General features: G+C 36.2%; 1 protein-coding gene across 2 annotated transcripts in view; it reads left to right on the top strand.

The window, feature by feature from the left end:
- The window catches only part of STAT5B (signal transducer and activator of transcription 5B), a 65,197-nt gene that overhangs the window by 826 nt on the left and 41,503 nt on the right, over window positions 1-22,868 (top strand). The window lies entirely within an intron of this gene.

Genomic DNA, 22,868 nt, shown 5'->3' with positions numbered 1-22,868 from the left:
AAAGTGCGCCTGGTGTCGGGGTAGATATGGAGAGTCGGAAGGGGAGTCGTGGTGTCACAAAAGCTGGTCTGAGGCTGAAGGAATCTGGCAAGATGGTCACGCTGATCAAAGAGGAAAGAACTTGTGTGGGGCAAGAGGCGTTTGCAGACACTTGTAGCCAGCAGTGATGGAAAAGGCGAGGAAGAAAAACAAGTGTCAGCTTTTAGGAAGATGAGATTAGTGAAAACCACAAGAATGTTAAAGGCAAAAAGAGATAGCGATCCTCTCTTTCCCGGAGAACCATGCCCAGTTCTTTTTCTTCTTGTCCCCCATGCTCCTGTCAGACCTTTATATCAAACACATAGTACTGAAAGTGGGTCATGGAATGTTAAGAGCTGGAAAGGACCCTGGCAATGATGGCGCTCTCTTTTATTGTACAAATGAGGAAACTGAGGCCCCAGGTAGATGGAGAAGGTGATCTGCTCGGTTCACGCAGCTGTTCAGTCGTCCTGGGACTGAAATGTCGGTCTGAGGACTCTTAAATCAGTGCTCTGCCCAAAACCCTATGGAGTAGTGGATTTTTGCCTAAATACAGTTCCATTAATTGTCTCTGGAATGTCCTTGGGAAATGCCCCTTGAAAGGGCCGTGTGTCACCAAATTATTAAACTGAGCTTTATGTCATTTTCTCAGTCTTCAAATGATGTTTATCATCCACTGATATCTTAGGTTTCCAAAGTGGTTGGATAGCTGCCTGGGCCATAATAAGCTTTCAGCTGTTGTGTATATTACCTCAAATAATTCTGTTATTGTTCGATGAAGATAATATAATTTTGCCTCTTTCTTCAACATTCTTCTGTTATGGTTCATTTGTTTATATTGTATTGTTTATATTTAATGGCTGTTAGAAAACAATGTATTTTATTTTGTGTACCTTTCACATTTTTCTAATTTTATGTCGTAACACCGTGAACATTGGATCAGTTCTGATCATTTCACATGGTGGAATCCTATTGATTGACTTTATATCAAGGCTTTGGGTTTATTATTTGTTTTGGTACCAATTTCCATCTCATGGAAGATTACAGTTGTTAGAATTGATAGTATAAATGGGAGAAGGGGCTGCCAATTTTAAGAAAAATTTACCATGAGACAATTTGTGATGTCTGTCACGTTCAGTTAAAACACCACCACACCTTTGGTCAGGTAAGCGTTATCTAGTAGATTGCTTGTGTTCCGTAGCCTTTGGAAGATGAAAATTTCAAGCACCTGGTTGAGATACAGGGAAGGAATGGAGAGATCTTTTTTCAAAAAAGCAAAACCTCAGAAGCAAAAAAAAAAAAAAAAAAAAAGTTGATTTCTATCACTAGCAGTTTGGTTATTGCATAACTTGGAGCTGAACTACATAAAATCTTTGCTGTATACCCAACTCAATAAATTATCCCACCTTCTCCCTAGTCCTGGCCTTTTCAGCATTCATGTTTTTGCCAACAGGATATTAATATGGATTCTATTAAGAAATTTAAGGTGGATGTATTTCTTCAATGGGTACTCCGTGATATATGTGATAGAAGGTGGGGGGGGGGGGTGGTGGGAAGTGCTATCATTGTTTGAAGTGTTACAACATAAATATTTTGGTCAGCACTTCCTATTGTGCCCCAACTTCTCATTTCGTCTTCATTTGCTTGCTCTCAATTGATTTTTTAAAATGTTCTTTACATATACAAAAACCACATCCAGACTAGCAAAGGGTGTCATTATTGCTCTTTTGGTACTTATGTCAAGTTTTTCAAGTTATATTAGTGTTGGTTTTCAAGTTATTTGTGATTTGTGTTAGGTTTATATTTACGAACGTGCGTGTGGTGGTTCATTTGGCTTGTTTTTATGTAGGTAGGTGATAGAAGCAGTCTTGTAAAAGGAATATGTTATAAATAGGTAAATAGCACATGCAAGATTAGATTGCAGGTTGAAGGTAGAATGAAAGGAATCTTACTACTGCCCTGTAAACATGTATGTATCTCACAAAAGTATTCACAGATCTCTGGATGTGCTACCTACCAAGTGAGACATTTTTTCCCCTTCTATTAGAGTGTAGTAGATTACCGCATTATTCCTACAAAAAAAGGAAGCAAAAAACTTCCAGTTTTTATTAACTTGTTTTGAGTATTTGAAACTTATTCTTTTAACAAGTTAATTTGACAGTTCCAGGTTACTGAGTTCATAATAAAGTGGCAGAATACTTTGACTCCGGAACTTAATAAAAATTATCTTGAAAAGTTAGCTCTCAAGTGTCACTGTCCCCAATTTTGTGTAGTGGTTAAAGGAAAAAAAAAATTCTTTAAGTCTTGGCTTTGTTAATAGAAATGTTCTAAAATCAGAAGTATTTTTTCCCCTGCAATGTTGGAAACACAACAGTTTTATGCTTATTTCTGGGAATAAGAAAGTCAAATTTAACAATCTAGTTTCCATTGATCAGACAGTTTTCTGTACATTTAAGTCATGAGTGTCACAGTGATAAAAACTTTTTAAAAAAATTATATTCATTTTTAATAATTCTGTCTTTATTTTAAGTAGAATATTGACATCGGATGTTTTCTTCTTATGATGTTCCTGTTACTGAAACACTTAAGCCAGTTTGGAGAAGACTTTATGTATGTAAATCTATGCTATTTTTACTGATCAAAGAGAGGAGTACTTTACAGGAGTTAGATTTTTAGGTGGTTAAATACCCTCACTTTTGGTGTTTTCAGGGTTTTAGATGACGTTTATTACTTTTGTTAGTTTTGGTCACACCCATGACTTCCTTGGAAGGTATCTTTGAGGTTTGGTTTCCTTTTTTTTTTTTTTTTTTTTAATGGTAATATTGGGGTGGGGGTGCTTCCTGTTTGTATTTTCAAAATTAGGTCCACATATTAACTTTCTTGTAGTGTCACATTTTTATTTTAAACATATAAAGCATCAGATGCCATGTGGTTTATCTTTGTCCATTGTACTGCTTTATGACTCCCTTACCGAACTCAGACTAAATACCCAGTTGGGAAGGCAGGACATTCCTGAATCTTTTCCCAACTGAAGGACTCTTACAACAACAAAGGTGCAACGAACAGAAAAATGGGGCTGTAGCTATCCGTTTCCTTCCAGGTACCTACATAACGTATAGTACTAAGAGTTGAAATGTGTTCTGTGGGGTCTTGAAGGTCAGAGTTTTAAAGAGGGGTTGCCTTGGGCTTATGTAATATAGAACCCGCCTATTAACTAGTGACTATAGAAGTTTTTCTGACCAACTTAAGTCGTACAGAATGTCATGGAGAATTTAAATAAGAATTAGGACAAATTTAGGGTATGGTAGTAGAACTTAAGAGAAATCACCCTCAGCCATAAAACTCTTCCTTGACCCTCCCAGATAATTTTTACACAGTATGTCACCTTTAATATAAATGTTGGAATACAAGTTATGTGGAGCCTTGAGAAGTACATCCTTGAAAGAAGTACATATAGTATTGTTCCAGTGATTAAAGCAAGTGGCCTTTCCCTGACCCTCAACTAACTTTATTCTAAGAAGTATAAATGACTAAATAGACTCCTAATTAAATTGGGATTCAAACATGTTTGCAGTTTAGGGACAGTTTATCTCTCCTAAATTTTATTTTGGATCACATTACTGAAGGCAATACTGCATTAGCATGTTGCACAGTTATGCATAGTGCACTTTGTAGTCGAGTTTAATACAGAGTGTCTTGACCTCCCACTCCTCCCCCCCCCCCCCCCCCATATTCAGTAAAGGAGAGTAATAATTTGTCACACACTGGATATTTTCTTCCCTGGATTTATTTGTAACAATTACATCTATTTCCCATGTATTATAATACTTTTAAGATGAAAAATACATATATTGATTCATAACATTTATCTTTTGGAAGCTAGCTTGCAAGATCTTTTCCGACACTCACCCTCCATTTATTCTTCCATTGCTTTTGGCACTCTAACTCTTTTTTTAAAAAAATGTTTTACAGATTTCTGTTATGAAGAGAAATATCTCCACATTCTATGCACTGCTAGTTTTTTGAGGTGCTTGTGCTGACTCATTTTTTAAATTCTACTAAGATATAGAGTATGGTTTGAGAGCAGTAATGAGATTCTCAGAAAATATGAAAACTTTCCTTTCTGACTAGTTAGAGAAAGGTTGGGGAAGACAAGGGGAAATACATCACAATTATTGTTATTTGTTGGGATTAATTTGATGACTAATATTTTCTTTTTTTTTTCTTCTTTTTATGTTTTATTTATTTTTGAGAGAGAGAGAGGCAGAGAGAGAGAGAGAGAGAGAGAGAGGGGCAGAGAGAGAGGGAGACACAAATTCCAAAGCAGACTCTAAGCTCTGAGCTCTCAGCACAGAGCCCCCCACACAGGGCTTGAACTCATGAACCGTGAGATCATGACCTGAGCCAAAGTTGGAGGTTTAACCAACTGAGCCACCCAGGCGCTCCGATGACTAATATTTTCAATGTCCATCAGGCTAGTAAAGTGAATTTGGCTTTACCCTGCAATGGTGTAGGACAAACCCAAGTATTTTCTAATACTGCTTGTTTTCCCCTTGTAGGGGATTTTTTCTGCATATGGGAGATCAAGCCAGAGTTACTAATAACAGCCACATCCATGGTTTGTATTAAAAACAACTATTTACCACTGTGGGCTATAGCTCTACCTACTATGGGCTCATCTGGGAAGATGTACTAGTTACCTATATAATAATTATGCCCTCTTTCAAAAAGTGATCAGAAAATTAGTTAAAAAGTACTTCAAATTAGGTCTAAAACTTAAAAGTAGAAAGATAATAAAAATGATACCTAACATTGTCCACTTACCGTGTGCCAAGCAGAGACTATTATAAGCTCTTGCCATGTTTTAACTCATATCTTCAGAGGGTGGGTATTATTTTCAGATGAAAGATGAAGAAGTGGCAACAGAGAAGTTGAGTAACTTGTCCAAGGTCACATTGCTAGTAATAATGGCAGAGCTGGATCCAGACACAGACCAAGCTGATTCCAGAGACTGTGTTCCTGACCACTGCACTGCAAAAGGACATTTGGTTTCTTTGAGACTTCTGTTTCTTTATTTGTGTTCCCAAATGGACTCTTGTTTGTTTTTAATAGAAAAAAAATTATATGTATTTAGAAATTTTTAAAGTTTATGAAGGTAATTATAAGTATTTTTCCAACTAATGTATATAATCCTAGTGGAAATTATGTAAAAACAGAGAAGGTCTTAATTCTAACTATAAATTTCCTTTGTTGTTCTTCCACTAACATTACCATATACATCATGGGAGAAGAGCTATAAGCTATCTCCTTGGCCTGTCATTACAAACAGAAGGATCATTTATGCCAGTTTAGCATGTAACATGTGTTTGTTGACTGAAAATGCAAGTATCCAGCTCATTTTATTTACAACTTTATTTTGAAGGGGTTTGCAGCCCTCTTCTTGTTTTATTGAAGCTTTTTAGAGTTACTAATCGTGATTTCTGAGATAGAAGGACTAAAGAGTTTTAATTTGGGAAGTTAATTTTTAAGGCAACCGAAGCAATTATTCTGTGTTTTAGAGCTATGCAAAGGCCATTGGAAACTAGTCTCAGAAATGTATTCCATTTTATATGTGATGGTCTCAGCATTTTTCCTTGGAGGTAGATGGTAAAGTTAAATCTTGGGGCCAAAATTTATTACCCTAAAGTGTGCTGATTTGAATTTGAGAGGTCAAGTCAGGGAGGAGAAAAACTTCAAATCCCTGAGCAGAGAGTATAAACTTGTTCAAATAAACAGAGGATGTTGTCTTCCAGGATTGTCAAACTGTCACCTTTGACCAGGGTTGAATTTTCTTTGAATGTTGACAGAAGTTACAATGTCAGTGGAAAAAGCTTAATGCGAAGTATCTATAACTCAGAATTTCCTTATGTTTGTGTCAGTGAGATCCTACAATTAAAGCAGTTTTTTTTTTTCTCTATGTCTGAGGAGTTTTTAAAAACCTTCAGTGGGGTTTTCCAGCCTTTAGGTGAGAGTAAATTAGAAAGTTTGTGAAAAAACTATTTTGTGTTGTCTAAAATTCAGAGCCTGTAACCTGTGCAGATCGTTATGTTTTTATAAAGAATGGGACTTAAAAATTCAACCTGGGGAAAATGTTTTAAATAAGCTACATTCACAAATGTCATTGTAACGTTTATAAATAGAAACCGTTGAGCCCTTAATCTGTTAAAGTACTAAAAATTAGAATTTATCAGGTTTGTAATATAGCATTCTATAATACAGTCATTTGTAGTTTGAACTAGGTAAACCATTCTCTCAGAAATAATGTTAATTCTATGTTTTTGTTTTGCTTCATGTATCTAAAATATTTTGGTAATCTTTTAGGCTTGAGAAAAATAGCAAACTAGAGATCTACAGCATTATACAGCTCTTTATAAAATGAGACGATCTACCTTGTGGATTTATGTTTTCACAATTTATGATCTGTTTCTGGTAGAAAGTGAGGGAGAATTATAGTGAAAATTGGACATAATAGAGCCTTATTCCAAAAGGTATGGAAGGTCTAATACCTAGAGATGCAACGCACATATTCCTTCCTTTCGTGTTGTTGTTACTGTTTCCATTTTGTAATGATATATGGAAACCCTGAAACATATATATCCTAAGCATATTTTAAGGATGAGTTTATCTTGTAACGAGTTTAAACACCAAGTTAAAACACTAAATTCATTGTTATGTGTATAGATTTACCTTCCTCCTTAACTGTTGAAGGTATTAAAACAAAATAGAAAATATTTGGCTTCCTGAATGACATGGCTACAACTTACATGCTGAGTTGGTGATGAAGCATGATTTCTTGATTTTGCAATACCAGAGCAGAGCACATAATTTGAAAGGAATGGGTCCTTAAGTAAGTTGTTACCTTAAGCACACATTTTAAATTTTGTCCTAGAAATGTGACATTGTCAAAATTTATGGTTTTGAATTTTTATTACCCAAATGTGAGAGATCTAGTTTGAAAAGAACTTAGCATTATGTTCCTGTTCTATTGGTAAATTTGAAAAAGGCAAACATAAGAAATACCAACCTTGTGGCTTTTATGGAATAACTCATGAAAGGAAAAAAATACATAAGTGCATAAATATTAAAAACTTTCTTATATGAGAAAAAATGCCAGAAGCCAAAGATAAATGACAAAATAAGAAAAACACTGTAAACATATATGACAAAAGGTTATGAGTTAATATTATTATATATAAAGACTATATACCAAAAGTAAGAAAAAAAGTTGGGATGCCTGGTTGGTTCAGTCAGTTAAGCGTCCGACTTCAGCTCAGGTCACCATCTCATGGTTCGTGAGTTCGAGCCCCACGTTGAGTTCTGTGCTGACAGCTCAGAGCCTGGAGCCTGCTTTGGAATTTTGTCTCCCTCTCACTCTGCCCCTCCCCAGCTCACACTCTGTCTGTCTGTCTCTCTTTCAAAAATAATTTTTTTTTAAATACTATAAAAAAAAATAAGAAAAAGGAAGATCTCCCACAGAGAAAATGAAAAAAGAAGAGATACAAATGGTCAATGTTCATATAGAATTATGTTCTGCACTAGAGATCAAGAAATGCAAATAAAAACAATGACATGACTTTTCCAGTTAACAGATTTACAAAACTAAAAATATCGAAAAAATAAAAGCCATGTTGCTTGGGAATGTGGAGAAACTGGTACCTTCATATTCATTGGTCAGATGTAAATTGGTGCTTTTTTTGAAGAGCAGTTTGATATATATACATGTATTGAAAGCCTTAAAAGTGTACATATCCTTTGACCTAACAGTTCCATTTAGATAACATAATCTGAAATATGTGCAAAGATTACTATATAAGGATGTTCCTCGTAGTGTTGTTGAAAATAACAACAAATTGGAAACAACTACAGTGTTCAGCATTAGAGGATTAATTAACTAAATTGAAGGATATCTTAAATAATGAAATACTATTTAGCCATTTCAAGTCATGTTATACAACAATATTTAATGACTTAGGTAAAGTTTACAATATATTACTAAATGAAAAGGCAAATTGCAAAACAATCGCATGCAAGTTGTACTTGGAAAAAAGTGTAGGCGTTAAAAAATTATTCTGGGTTCTAGGATTCTGAGTGTGTGTATGTGTGGTTTCTAGTATCTTCCCGTTTTTCTGTAATAAACAATAATGAACAGGGAATACTTTGTAGTCAAGAAAAAATGTTAGTTTTAATGAATGGTAAAGAAAATATGAGAGAAATATGTATAATGGAATATTATTTGGCCACAAAAAAGAAGGAAATCTTTCATTGCCATTCATGACAACATGGATGAATCTAGAGAACATTACGCTAAGTGAAATAAGTCAGACAAAGACAAATGCTGTATGTTCTCCCTGATCTGTGGAATCTAAAAATATCAAACTCATAAAAAAAAAAAAAAAAAAAAAGCAGATGGGTGGTTGCCAGAGGCAGGGGGCAGAGGACTATGTGAAAGTGGCCAAAGGGTACAAACTTCCGGTTATAAGATGAGTAAGTTCTGAGTATGTAATGTACAGCATGATGGCTATAGTTAACTGTATTGTGTATTTTAAAGTTGCTAAGAGAGATTTTAAAAGTTCTTACCACACAGGCACACATATACAAGTTGTAACTATGTGAGGTGTTGGATCGGTTAACCAACCTTATTTTGACAATCATTTTGCAATATATATGTATATCACATTATTACATTGTGTACCTTAAACTTACATGATGTTTTATGTCAGTTATATCTCAATAAAGCTAGGGGAAAAAGTTATTTTTAAAATGAATTTTGTGTGTTGATTTAGAATGAGAAACTTGTTTTATTTTCAGTTAGTATTTCCTTTTTAGGAGCAGAAAATACGTAGTTTGTGATGTTTGTGTTAAATATTTGGCCTAGTATACTTATTTGGTATGGTTTATGACATCTTTTGTTGAAGAACTGTATTAAAATCATTCTAATTACATTTAATGTTTTCAGAGTTAAAATAATTTGACTTGAGGACCGAGTTATTTCCTATACTTTGGAATGGTCCATATTTTTATATATAAGCTGATGGTGAATTATATTGTTTTATAAATGTGATAAAGAGATTATATTGCTTTACCTGTGTATGAGCTCTACTAAGTTACCACTCATTTCATATTGAAGATGTGTTTGTTTTGTTTCAACATTTGAAAAAAAATTTAGGTCTAATTTATTTTAAGTTCTGGTGACCCTAAACATTGTATTATTTCAGTATATTTTCTGTATTTGCTTTTGTGTTGCTTTTTCTGTCATGATGATACCTACAAAGATTGCTAGGTTTATGGATTTTTGTCCTTGTCATTCCATTAGTCATGCTTAATGACTTCTCTAAATGTTTATTATGTGTTCATTTGGGAGTATGTGGTAAAGGAAATCTCTAGTGAAAGATACTTTCTCTTGGGTATATGTCATTGCTAATACAAGAGACTTGTGTTCTGCCTTAATTAAATTCACATTAAGTAGTTTCTTTGTAATTAAATTTGGTGTTTAAAAGCATTTTAACATTTTAAGAAGTTTAAAGAAGAAAGATGAAAATAAGTTACAACTTGATGTTTTAGGAGAATTCTGGAGCACAAGTATTTAGGTCTTAGCACTTTTGCAGCAAATAATATTACAATAAAATGTACATATATACACACATGTATACATATATACATATATATACATATATATGTACAATAAAATGTACATATATATAATTTTTAAGGTTATATATGATTGTATATGTACATATATATGCACATATATATGATTTTTAAAGATTATATATGATTTTAAGACTATGTATACATATATGTACATATGTATGTATGTATATACAATATGTATGTACGTGTATATGTATATATAGTATACATATATAGGTATATGTACAATATATACACATATACATAGGCTTATATATAATAAGCCTAGAAGATGACCTACTTATTTTTTTTATTTTTTTAATTAAAAAAATTTTTTTAAAGTAATCTCTACACCCAACGTGGGGCTTGAACTCACAACCTCAATTTCAAGAGTTGCACACTCTACCAACTGAGCCAGCCAGGTGCCCCCAACTTACTTTATGTATAATACAACTTGGTAAAAATCTTACTTCACCTGGATTGTGCCTTGTAATTTATCATAATGGAACTTGCTGTGACAGAACTTTAAGTCAGTTTTGAGAAAACTAAAACATAAAAGAAATCATATAGTACTTTTTAGTGCGTTTTAAACCTAAATCCATAAGTAGTTAATTCAAATGTATAAAGACAAATAAATATTTTTGTGTATTAAAGATAAAACCATAAACATATTGCTCAATATGCCTTTATAAATAGATCCTGTTGATATTATGGTTCCTTTTTGCTTATTCTTACCTCCTCTGCCTCCTGAAAATGTGATCAATCTTATTTAACCCAAAACTATGTTTTCCTTTGGCTTCAGTTCATTTATCATTGCTGATTTTCTCTGTAATCTGTTTTATCACTGTGATATTATTATGACCAGTTAGAATAATTCTCTTTCTTCTTTTATGTACCTGAATCACTTTTACCAAATCATGAGATATTTTGAAAATCCTATAAATTTGGGGCCTCAAATTTAGCATATATATTTTATAATATGGCATCAGTAAATTGTAGAATATATTTGAATATTAATATACAAAATGATTCATTGCTTTCTTCATTTAGAACTAGATACTTGATTGTGTTCTAGTCTTTATCTGATTTTGAGAGCTTGGTTATCCTCACAAAGATTTCTTTTCCAAGTCTGTAAGTCTTACGGTTACCTCTTTAATGGAGTTCAAATATATGTAAGATTCAAAAGTCTGTAGAAAAATTACTTCCTTCAGAAGTTAACATTATAATTTTGTTTGAAACTCTGTAATCTGCTTTTTGTCTCTTAGCTGCCAGAGGGCTTTTTTTTTAATCAATAATTTATTTTTTAATTTACATCCAAGTTAGCATATGGTGCAACAATGATTTCAGGAGCAGATTCCTTAATGCTTCTTACACATTTAGCCCATCCCCCCTCCCACAACCCCTCTAACAACCCTCTGTTTGTTCTCTATATTTAAGTCTCTTATGTTTTGTCCCCTTCCTTGTTTTTATATTATTTTTACTTCCCTTCTCTTATGTTCATCTGTTTTGTATCTTAAAGTCCTCATGAGTGAAGTCACATGATATTTGTCTTTCTCAGACTAATCTCACTTAGCATAGTACCCTCCAGTTCCATCCGTGTAGTTGCAAATGGCAAGATTTCATTCCTTTTGATTGCTGAGTAATACTCCATTGTATGTATATATACCACGTCCTCTTTATCCATTCATCCATCGATGGACATTTGGGCTCTTTCCACACTTTGGCTATCGTTGATAGTGCTGCTGTAAACATTGAGGTGCATGTGCCCCTTCGAAACAGCACACCTGTATCCCTTGGATAAATGCCTAGTAGTGCAATTGCTGGGTTGTAGGGTAGTTCTATTTTTAATTTTTTGAGGAACCTCCATACTGTTTTCCAGAGTGGCTGCACCAATTTGCATTCCCACAGAGGGCTTTTTGAGGTTGTGTACATCTGTGTATTTAAAAACACTTCTGGGGCGACTGGAGTAGCTAGCTCAGTCAGTGGAGTGTCTGACTGTTGATTTCAGCTCAGGTCATAATCCCAGGGTCTTGGGATCGAGCCCTGCATCAGGCTCTGTGCTGAGCATAGAGTCTGTTTAGGATTCTCCCTGTATATTTGTCTCTCTCCCTCCTCCTCTCCCTCCCCCTCTCTCCCCCTCCCCTGTTCATGCATACTCTCTCTCTCTAAAATAAAATAAATAAAAATAAATACACTTCCAAAGTGAGTAAAGAAATTTATTCCAAAATTTTCCAGTAATTGAGCTACCAATCAGGATAAAACTTAGTGAATATTTGTTGACTGGTAAATGAATGGGCTGTATAATCACATATGCTTTTAAGGCAAAATTAGACAAGATACCCCATTAAACTATATTTGCCAGAGATTCTTAACCATTTGGGGATTAGGGGACCTTTTGAGACTCTAATGCAACCATTGACTCTCTTCCCAGTAAAATACACATAAACATAAAATTTTGCATACATTTCAAGAGGTCCATGGACTCAGGTTACAAGCCCCTAATATAAACAAACAACCAGCCCTCCATTAACACAGGTGGTGGTGGAGGTGGGCACATATGGAGAAGAGATAGATGATCTAAATTTATAAAATGTGGACTGACTTAGAAACCTCTAGTCTGATCTTGTTACCTGGGGACTCAAGAGGGATTTATTTTCCCCCAGGAACTCAATAAATATCAATCTACTTCAACATTTTAAAGGTCTGTATTCCATTGGATAGCCCCAGCATAATTTAGTTAGCCCACTAATATCTATTCATGGATATTTAAGTTGGGGACACCTGGGTGGCTGAGTTGGTTAAGCGTTGGACTCTTGATTTTGGCTCAGGCCATGATCACAGGGTCATGGGATCAAGCCCATGTCAGGCTCTGTGCTGGTCATGGAGCCTGCTGGAGATTCTCTGTCTCTCCCTCTGACTCTCCCCTGCTTGCTTGCGTGCATTCTCATTCTCTCTCTCTCTCTCTCTCTCTCAAAAAAAAAAAAAAAAAAAAATTTAAGTTGTTTCCAGTTTTTCTCTTTATAGACAACAGTGTGGTGCAGATTCTTAGTCTGAGTGTGTTTTTTGCATTTACTGTACCATCCTCTTAATGTAAGTTCTACAAGTGGGGTTGCTGAGCTCTCCGCATAGATAGTGCCAAACCACCCTCCCAAAAGACCACCCCAGTCAACATGCCTAACAAGAACTAGTTCATGAAGGGGGTGGCCATTTCCCCACATCTTCCATAACTGAGCGTTGGTAACCTTCATATCTTTGCTAGTCTCTCATATTTGTATTTCTTTGATTTCCAGCAAGGTTAGATAGTGCTTCACATGTTTATTGGCCATTTTGTTTCTTTGTGATTTGCCTTTTTTTTTTTTTTTAACATTTATTTATTTAGGGGGTGGAGGGGCAGAGAGAGGAGAGAGAATCCCAAACAGGCTCTGTGCTGTCAGCATAAATCCCAACATAGGTCTCAATCCCACAAACCATGAGATCATTACCTGAGCCAAAACCAAGAGTCAGATGCCTAACAGAGTGAGCCACCCAAGAGCCCCTGTGATTAGCCCTTGTATATAATTAGCCTGTTTTTCTATATAGCTGTTTGAGTTTTCCCAAAGATCTTTCTGTCTTGCATATTACAAATAATTTCCTCCCAGTTTTTTCTCTTCTTGGCTTTCAACTTTGTATAGTATTTTTTGCAGTACAAAATGTTAAATTTTTATGTTGTCTAACAGCTTTTTCTTCTCTGATCTGGTTATTAAGACATGCTTAGAAAAACCATCTCTACTGAGAGATTATAAAATTTTCATTTGTATTTTCTTTTAGTGGTTCTGGGTTTGGTTTTTGTGTTTTTTTGCATAAAGTTTCTCCATCCATCTGGAATCTATTTCTCTGTAAGAAGTGAGGTGGGAATTGTAGCTTTGTATTCCTGAAAACAGTATATTTAGTGGCCACTCACCATGTGCCAAGCACTGAGCTAAATGTTTTACATGTATTAACAATTTTAACCTAAGTCAGTTCCAAATATCTGGCCAATTATCAAAAGAAAAAAATCCACCATTTCCCATCAGCTCCTTCTTTCTCTACTGATAAAGCACATGCTTATCATATATTCTAAGTTCTTATATCTGTTCAGATCCATTGCTTCTCTCTCCTGTTCCAGAGATCAGTTTGTCTCTGCATATACCACATTGTTGTAATTATTGGACATTTTATTTGGATCATTACATTTTTTTTTTAATTTTTTTTTTCAACGTTTATTTATTTTTGGGACAGAGAGAGACAGAGCATGAACGGGGGAGGGGCAGAGAGAGAGGGAGACACAGAATCGGAAACAGGCTCCAGGCTCTGAGCCATCAGCCCAGAGCCCGACGCGGGGCTTGAACTCACGGACCGCGAGATCGTGACCTGGCTGAAGTCGGATGCTTAACCGACTGCGCCACCCAGGCGCCCCAGATCATTACATTTTTTTTTCAGAGAAGTCAGGTGAGAATTTTCATGGACTTCTTTGTTCTTTTTTTTTTTTTAGGTGTTTTTTTTTTAATGTTTATTTATTTTTAGAGAGAGAATGAGAGAATGCGGGGGAGGGGCAGAGAGAGACTCCCATGCAGGCTCCACACTGTCGGTGCAGGCCCAATGTGGGGTTCTATCCCATGAACTGTGAGATCATGACCTGAGCTAAAACCAAGAATCGGATGCTTAGCCAACTGAGCCACCCAGGTGCCCCTGGACTTCCTTTGAAATATGCATTAGGATAGATTTTTAATCTGACTCAAAGTGAATTTCACATTCTTTGAGTAGATGGTAGATAATCACCAGTAGTTCCATTAAAGATAACACTAGATTTAGTCTTAAACCTATCTTCCTACAGAGATGGTAACAGAAAAGTAATTTTTTAAAAACAATACTTTGTCCACTCAACTCAAATAGTGTAATTTCATTCTGACATTTCAGTAAGTATAGTAAAACTTTATTTTTTTAATTTAACTTAAAAGCTTAGGTTTGCTGGGGCGCCTGGGTGGCTCAGATGGTTAAGCGTCTGACGACTTCAGCTCAGGTCATGATCTCACAGTTTGTGAATTCAAGCCCCACACCAGCCCTGCTGCCAGTGCAGACCCCGCTTCGGATCCTCTCTCCCCCTCTTTCTCTGCTCCTCCCCCACTTGCACACACTCCCTCTCTCAAAAATAAATAAACGTTAAAAAAAAGAAATTGGGGCACCTGGATGGCACAGTCGGTTAAGCATCTGACTTCAGCTCAGGTCATGATCTCACAGTTTGTGAATTCAAACCCCACATCGGGCTGTGTGCTGACAGCTCAGATCCTGGAGCCTGCTTCGGATTCTGTGTCTCCCCCTCTCTCTGCCCCTCCCCCCCTCGTGCTCTGTCTCTGTCTCTCTCAAAAATAAACATTAAAAAAACTAAAAAACAAAAACAAATAGGATCTCGTGCCCTCTGGGAACAGAAGCTATTCTTACCTGAAGAAGATGGTATTCCTAAAACTTCCTACCAGACCCCCACTCCATAGTACACAGAAACATACACATATGCACTTCCTTTTTGTTAAACTGCTACCCTGAGGCATGGTTGAAGCATTATCTATCTCCTGGAAGTCCTTCTCTTTTTTTGAGAACAGGAGACTAGTCTGTGCTGTGTGGTAGCTGGGCTGGAGAATAGACAGGGGTAGAGGAATTATTTTGTTACTTAATGGTATTCCTGACTAGAAATTTTAACATCTTTTCCTTCAGAAACAAAATTATAAAGGGTAACTAAGTTTTCTAAGATTGTAGATCAACTGAGGTTTTGGGGTTTACCTAGGTATTTTTCATCTCACTATAACTTTGTTCCTATGGGAAAATGTTCCATGTTCCAAACAACACATGTGCAAATGAGTTTTGGAACATGAGTCCATTTGTAAGGTGATCAGGAAGAGGATATGGGGAAGATGTTAGGAGTTGCCTGTTGTTTTTATTACAGAAAGGTGTAAGGGCCTGAGTATTGAACTTTGATGCGTTGACCTAAATTGTCTCGTCACCTCTATGACCCTACAACCCTGGAACTAAAACATAAAACAGCTCATTCTGTTGTAGGTATAACTCAGCTATCAAATCACTTTTAGGTAGAGTTTTTTGTTATTTTGTTTTCCTTCTGTGTGTGTGTGTTGTCGTCGTCGTCGTTGTTGTTGTTGTTTAAACTGAATTTTCCTAGAAAAGAAAAAATTTTTTTTTCAACGTTTATTTACTTTTGGGACAGAGAGAGACAGAGCATGAACGGGGGAGGGGCAGAGAGAGAGGGAGACACAGAATCGGAAACAGGCTCCAGGCTCTGAGCCATCAGCCCAGAGCCCGACGCGGGGCTCGAACTCACGGACCGCGAGATCGTGACCTGGCTGAAGTCGGACGCTTAACCGACTGCGCCACCCAGGCGCCCCAGAAAAGAAAATTTTTTGATCTTAGCTACTATTCATTTTTATGGTGTACATAAAGTTGGTGCTTGGAATTTGAGATCTTCTGGTTACAGATGAAATTTTTTCCTTTCAAAAGAGATTTCTCCTCCAATGTTAGTTTAATCTTTGGAGATAACCTAAGGAGGGGAGTAATTTTTTGTTCTCTGGAGATGAGATGATAACTCCAACTGTGTGTGAAAGACTGAACAAACAGAGCTTCAGAAGGCTGACTTGATAGAAAGATTCTAGAACCTAGTAATGCCTAAGCCCCGCTTCCTTCCATTCTTCAGTCTTTTCTACTTAGTTTATCTTAATGATCTTTTTAGATTTCTGATTGTAGAAGGAACCTTTGAAGAAATGGATGGAACTTCTATGTTGCTTTGAATACTGGCTGACCTCAAAGGCATATTAGTTGGCTTCTTAATGTTCAATAAAACATTCTAGCTCTTACTACTAGGTAGGCCTTAGGAACCCCTTTATTTTAGTTTGGTGTCTAAATACGTTAGTTATATTAAATATATGTATTTTAAACATCCTGATAAAGTCTACTGAATATAAATTATTCCTCAATAAAATTGAGGATTATTTCCATAAAGAAAAAAATCCTTTTTTTCCAAGTATGACAGCCTATTTTAGAATATTTAAGATATTTCCTTAAAAATGAAAGTTTTAAAAAATTGTTGTGCTTCAGGGAGTCTGATTCTTTTGTTTTAAAATTCATTCTACTCATTATGTTGCACAAAAGATTGTTGTGTTGAATTGAGAAACAGGTGGGGCATTTTCAAGTATTTCAAAATATTTTTGTTATACCTAGGTTTTCACCCTAATGGTACTTGTTATTTTAGTAGAATGTGACCTATATTTTATTCCGTGGGAAAAAGAAGAAACGAAGTGTTTGTTAGTCACCTACCATCTTGTGCTGCTATGCATTGATAGGTAGAAACTTGAGTCCTATGGAGTTTTTAACTCTCTGCCCTATATTTTTAGTACCTTGTAGAGATGGAATCTGCAAATCATCTTTGAAAGATAAATGATTTGATTTGATTGTATCAGGCAGGAAAGCTATCCTCTATATCAAACTGAATATCTTGAAAAAAAGCTAGACTAATACCACACTGAAATGATCTTAACTGTGGAATCCTTTATTAGACCTGATTTGTTTTGCATGTACTACATAGCTCCGTAGAGATGACCAGCTTTCGACAGGGATGAACAGATGTCCTGGTTTTATCAGAAATTGCTTTCACATTGCCAGGCCTTTCACAAAAGCCAGTCCTCAACCTCCATCTGATTTTGTTGAGGTGCTTTTCAAACTTTTCCCCAAATGTTCGTTTGAATACACAGACTTTTAGTGTTTACTTGTAAGATTTTGTAATAGTCAGGTGGTATCCTTTACGCCCAACGGAAAAAAAAAAAAAAAAAAGGAAAGAAAATTAAAAGCCAAGATTAGGAAGTATAGCATAGTGTGTGTTTATTTGAATTTTCAAGTGTTTAATATCTGATACTAGAGTCTAAGTTTAATAAAAGTCACGTCTGTTTTTTTCACTGCTGTATCCTCAGTACCTAGAACAGAACCTGGCATCTAACAGGTGCTCTTTATAAATACTTACTGTTTCTGTGAGGGGGTTTGATCCACTTTTGTTTACAGTAGACAGAGACAGTAGACAGATACAGTAGACAGCCAAAAACATTAGCTGGTGTTGAAGATACCTTAATTCCATTTCATTTATTCCCCTTTAATCTCAATGGACAGGGTGTGTATCCAGAGACCGCTTCAGCCCTCAGTAGGGCTGAAAGTGTATGCCTTTTACTGGAAGAAAAACGAGAGGGGAAAGCCAATTCCCTATATTTCCTTTGGATTTCATTTACCGGTTTAACTAGTTCAGTTCCGTTAAGTACATTTGCATTGTCTTGCAACAATTGTCGTGCACCTATCACTGTCTATCTCCAGAACTTTTTCATCATCCCAAACTGAAACTCTATTCATTAAACAGTAACTCCCCATTCCCTTCTCCTGCAGTCCCCAGTATCCACCATTCTACATACTTTCTTTAGAAGTTTGACTATTCTAGGTACCTCATATAAGTGGAATCATATAACATTTGTCCCTTTGTGTCTTTTTTTTTTTTTTTTGTCTTTCCCCTGAGTTTTTAGTTTTTGCTTTGTACCTAGACCTAGCCAGTGATGCATACAAAATAAGTATCCAGACAACTTAATTCAGCAGCTTGTTTCATACCACTAGGGGGTTATTAAAGCTTTGAAAATGTGATTCCTAATCTTTATGTCTGTAGGCTTATCTCCTCCAGGGCTTGCTGATAAACCTGCACTGACAGTAATAGCAGAGATTAGTCTTTCTTCATGTTTCATAAAGCAAAGTGTTCTCTTCTTATAACCTGATGATGAACTGGAAAATTACTGGTACATTGTTGTAATTGTTTATACCGACATTAAGACAAACTCTAAGGGACAGCAGCTCTGAGAGAGGTTTAATTGTTGCTTCATTAAAAAATTATGTTCATAACTTGTTTCTTTTCTGTTTTCTATTCTCATTATATCTTCTCATTCCTTCCCTCCCTTTCCTTTCCATGCCTTCCTTCCTCCTTCCTCCTTTCCTTCCTTCCTTCCTTCCTCCCTTCCTCCCTCCCTGCCTTCCTTCCTTCTTTCTTTCTTTTTCATTATTATTTTCCTGAGTAGTTGCTGCAGAGACAAGCAGATGCTATGGCCCAAATATAAATAAAACAGTCCACGGCTTTCTATCATTCTACCTGGAAGGAGAGGGAGAAAGAGAGTAAGAGAACTAAACTGAAGGAGGAAATATCCCTAAGTTTTTTAAAGGACAGAACCTGGTGTGTTGAGAGAAAAGAGAAATATACTGCTCCCAGTATATTTATATTTGTCTGATGGGTAAAGAAAGAGAGAGGAGGGATAGTCTTGGAGAATGATTTGAAAAGCAACCTGTGCAATTTCTTTATTTATTTTTTAAATTTTTAACGTTTATTTATTATTGAGAGACAGAGACAGAGCATGAGCATGGGAGGGGGAGACACAGAATCTGAAGCAGACTCCAGGCTCCAAGCTGTCAGCACAGAGCCTGATGTGGGGCTCGAACTCACCAACTGCGAGATCATGACCTGAGCCAGAGTCAGATGCTTAACCGACTGAGCCAACCAGGCGCCCCGCAACCTGTGCAATTTAAATTTTAAGTAGAATCTTAATCTTAATGTATGTACTGTTCTAGAACCTCCTAAACAGAACATAGAACACAGAGCCAGTAAAGAGATTTTCTACCACTGTATGCCTTGCTCACTGACTCTGGGCAGATCTTTTCTGCTATCCTTGACTCCGTTTTTTCGACTTGTAAAATAGAGGGTCACCAGTTAGGTTCATAACCTTCGGAGTTTGGGCCGAAGCCATTAGAATATGAAAGCCATTTTGATTATTTATTTACTTTAAAATTTTTATTTTTAAGTAATCTCTATACCCAACATGGGGCTTGAACTCACAACCCTGCGATCAAGAGTTGCATGCTCTACTGACTGAGCCAGCCAGGTGCCCCTGGAAGGTATTTTTTAAATTCAACTTTTTTTTTAATCTGCAAATGCAAGTGTTACTATGCCAGAGACAGAAGTATTGACAATGAGAAATTATCCAAAACCAAGATTAGTTCCTGTTAGAAAGGTGGAAATATTTGTCATGGAATTCAATAACTGTCTTCTGGGATTTCTGTGGCTTTCAGGATGTTGGGGGAATATTCCAGTTCTTGTTTAAATATTAATGAATATAGAGGCCCCTGGGTGGCCCAGTCAGTTGAGCATTCGACTCTGGCTCAGGTCATGATCTCACAGTTCACGAGTTTGAGCCCTGCATCGGGTTCGCTGCTGTCAGTGCAAAGCCCACTTTGGATCCTCTGTCCCCCTCTCTCTCTGCGCTTCCTCTGTGTGCCCTCTCTCTCTGTCTCTCGTAAATAAATAAACATTTAAAGAAGTATTAATGGTTATATGTTGCCATTATTGCCCTGCCCCCACTTCTCCCAAATTTAGATTGCCAGTATTTCTAGTTTACTGGTCATAAGTAGATTTTTGCATTTCCTATTTCTTGTCATAGGGCCCTCTTGCAGTTCAATATGCTTTTATTGGCCTTACTTTGGTTTTCTTTACAGCAGCAGCTGCTAATTAGTGACAGCTTTTGAGCAAGCAGCTTGTCATTTTTGGCAGGGGTAGGGGACATCCATAGCAATTCAAGACTATATTTTCACTTACTAAATTTACTTTGCTCCATGGAAATACATCTTAAATAAAAAATAGTCTGTAGCCAAAGGTGGCTGTATTTACAGAAATATCTTCCTGAGTTGGCATTCAGTCCTATAGTTGAAGAATTCTCAGGAGATTAAAAAATAGGTTCAGTGTCTATCAGACTGATGCCATTAGTCCTGAGTCATCCTTCTAACGTTAATCTACATTCTGGATGTAGAGCCTCATCATCTTGTTTTGGCATAATAATAAAACCTTTCTGGATTGTCTTTGGTAGTATGCATGGTAACCGAAGGAACGAATTGTTGATAAACGTTGTGCCTTCCGTTTATACTCAACTTCTTTCTTGACACATAATTAAAGGAAAGAAATGGTTTGGTTTGCATAAAGGAGAAGCTTTCTTTGGAATTTCAGCTTAATATTAGCACCATCATATTTCATGTAATTCTCTTTGAAATTGCTGCAATGAGGTGTTGGCTCTATTTTACAAACTTGTCACGATATTTATGGAATGGTACATTGCGATTATATTTACCTTGATTAGCACCAATGATGAGTCAAAACCTCCATCACAGTTTCTATAAAGTGTGATTCAGTCCCATTATTCCCGTAATAAGGATTCAAGTTAATGACTTCCACAGTGTTAAAAATAACGTCTGAAGGAAATAACTGACCTACTATTCATTTCCCCCAATTTAGGGTTTTTCTGGTAACACAGAATTCTACAAAAATTATATTTAACACGCAATTATTGATTACTATGCACCATGTACTGTATTGAGGAGATCAAAATGAATGAGACATGGTTCCTGCCCTGGGATAACATATAGTCTAGTAGTTGAACAACAGATAAAGTTGCCTTGGTTCTTATGTCCAGAGTGTAAGGTAAATTCTAATTCTAGAGAGATAAAGCATCGCCTCTTTTTAAAAATAGGATGATCAAAATGATAAAAGGCATAGGATACAAGTATTATGTTGATTCTTTTTTCAGCTAGAGTTATTGAAGACTGTATGGGGCACCTTTCATAAGAGTATGGAATTGCCAGGTGTCCTTGTCCCAGATTTTCCCTTGATTTATTGCACAGCGCTATTAAATTCAGAAGTTGTCTTTCACATCAGAGTAACTACTACTTAATGGCATGGCTTAGTGAACCCATATGATCTCCTAACATTGAATTAATATTTATTGTGCACTGTGCACACTCACATAATTGTTTCTATATTTGTCATATTAGCATGTATCAACTATTGCAGGAATTTATCATTTGTACCTTGTTTGTAACTTCATGTGTGCATCAGTGTTAGGTAAGTCGATGTGTAATTATTGATATAATGTAAACAGTTACCAAGATAACTGACTTCAGTAGCTTTTAAGATCCTGTCTTACCTCCTAGAACATTTCACTAGTTGTTGTCTCATTTGTATTAATGATTTTGTCCCTTTCATGAGAAATGTTTTCTTCCAGCAGAAAAACCTGAGTTTAGGATGATCTCTGGTAAATATTGATGATGGGTGGTGACGTATCTAAGGGAAACCCAACTGAGGAATTCAGGAACAAATGTAACAAATGTAACCACTCTGCTGCTTATAGGAAATGTCACAGTGCTAATTTCTGACCACAGGTGGTCAGGATCTAGGTTTTGGCCTCTTTGGAAAGTTACTCACCTCCAGAACAGTTCTCGTTATTCTCCTCCCACTCCATTTTACAATCTGAAGCTTTTAGCTGATTTCTGATTGAGTTAGAGGGGTGAAGGTGAGCCCCCAAACACCTAACATGGCTTCTTTTGATTTGTTTGAAGGTTTGTCATCTCGATGTTCTCTGACCTTTAGGAAAGGGGAGTCCCATTTAAAGCATTTTTGGATTGTCAAATAATTTTTCACATCTACTTGTGAGTTGTACTTTTTGTTAATTCATTTTGTAGTGTTTATCATAAAGCAGTCTTGGGCCACAGGTATCATGTCAGGAGCTAGGTGTGGACCGTTGAGAGCATGAGCCCCGAAGGTGGGCAGCCTAGGTGCTAATCCCTGCACCTTCACTTGCTTGACGCAGGACTTTGGGCAAATTCCCTCTTGAGCCTGTTTCATCTATAGGAGGGGGATACTAATCATACTGCCTCATATGTTTGTCATGAGTATGTGATATGCATACAGCAGTGCATAATGTAGTAAGAGCTCCTTGAACGTTAGCCATTACTATTGTTAGTTACTCTTATTACTCCTATGGCTTGGACCCTCTTTTTTCTCCTTTCCCAAGCTAATTCCTTTGTTATTATTTAAGTTTTGATGATTAAGTATAGGAAAGGCTTGGGAATTTAATAGTTTATTTTGGTTGCAACATGAAACAGTTTTTGTTTCCAACATGAAACAGTTTTATAACCTAACTGCAGTTAGGTTATAGCGTATGTAACAAACTAATAAGTTTTTCCTTAAACCCCAAATTTCTTCGTTTCAAGCGAGGTATTGTCAAGAGTGGGTTACATTCTCTTCATCATCAAAGCCTAGAATC

This window comes from Leopardus geoffroyi, chromosome E1, assembly GCF_018350155.1.
Source record: "Leopardus geoffroyi isolate Oge1 chromosome E1, O.geoffroyi_Oge1_pat1.0, whole genome shotgun sequence".
Taxonomy (NCBI): Eukaryota; Metazoa; Chordata; class Mammalia; order Carnivora; family Felidae; genus Leopardus; species Leopardus geoffroyi.
This window is presented reverse-complemented; position numbering and strand designations above follow the sequence as displayed.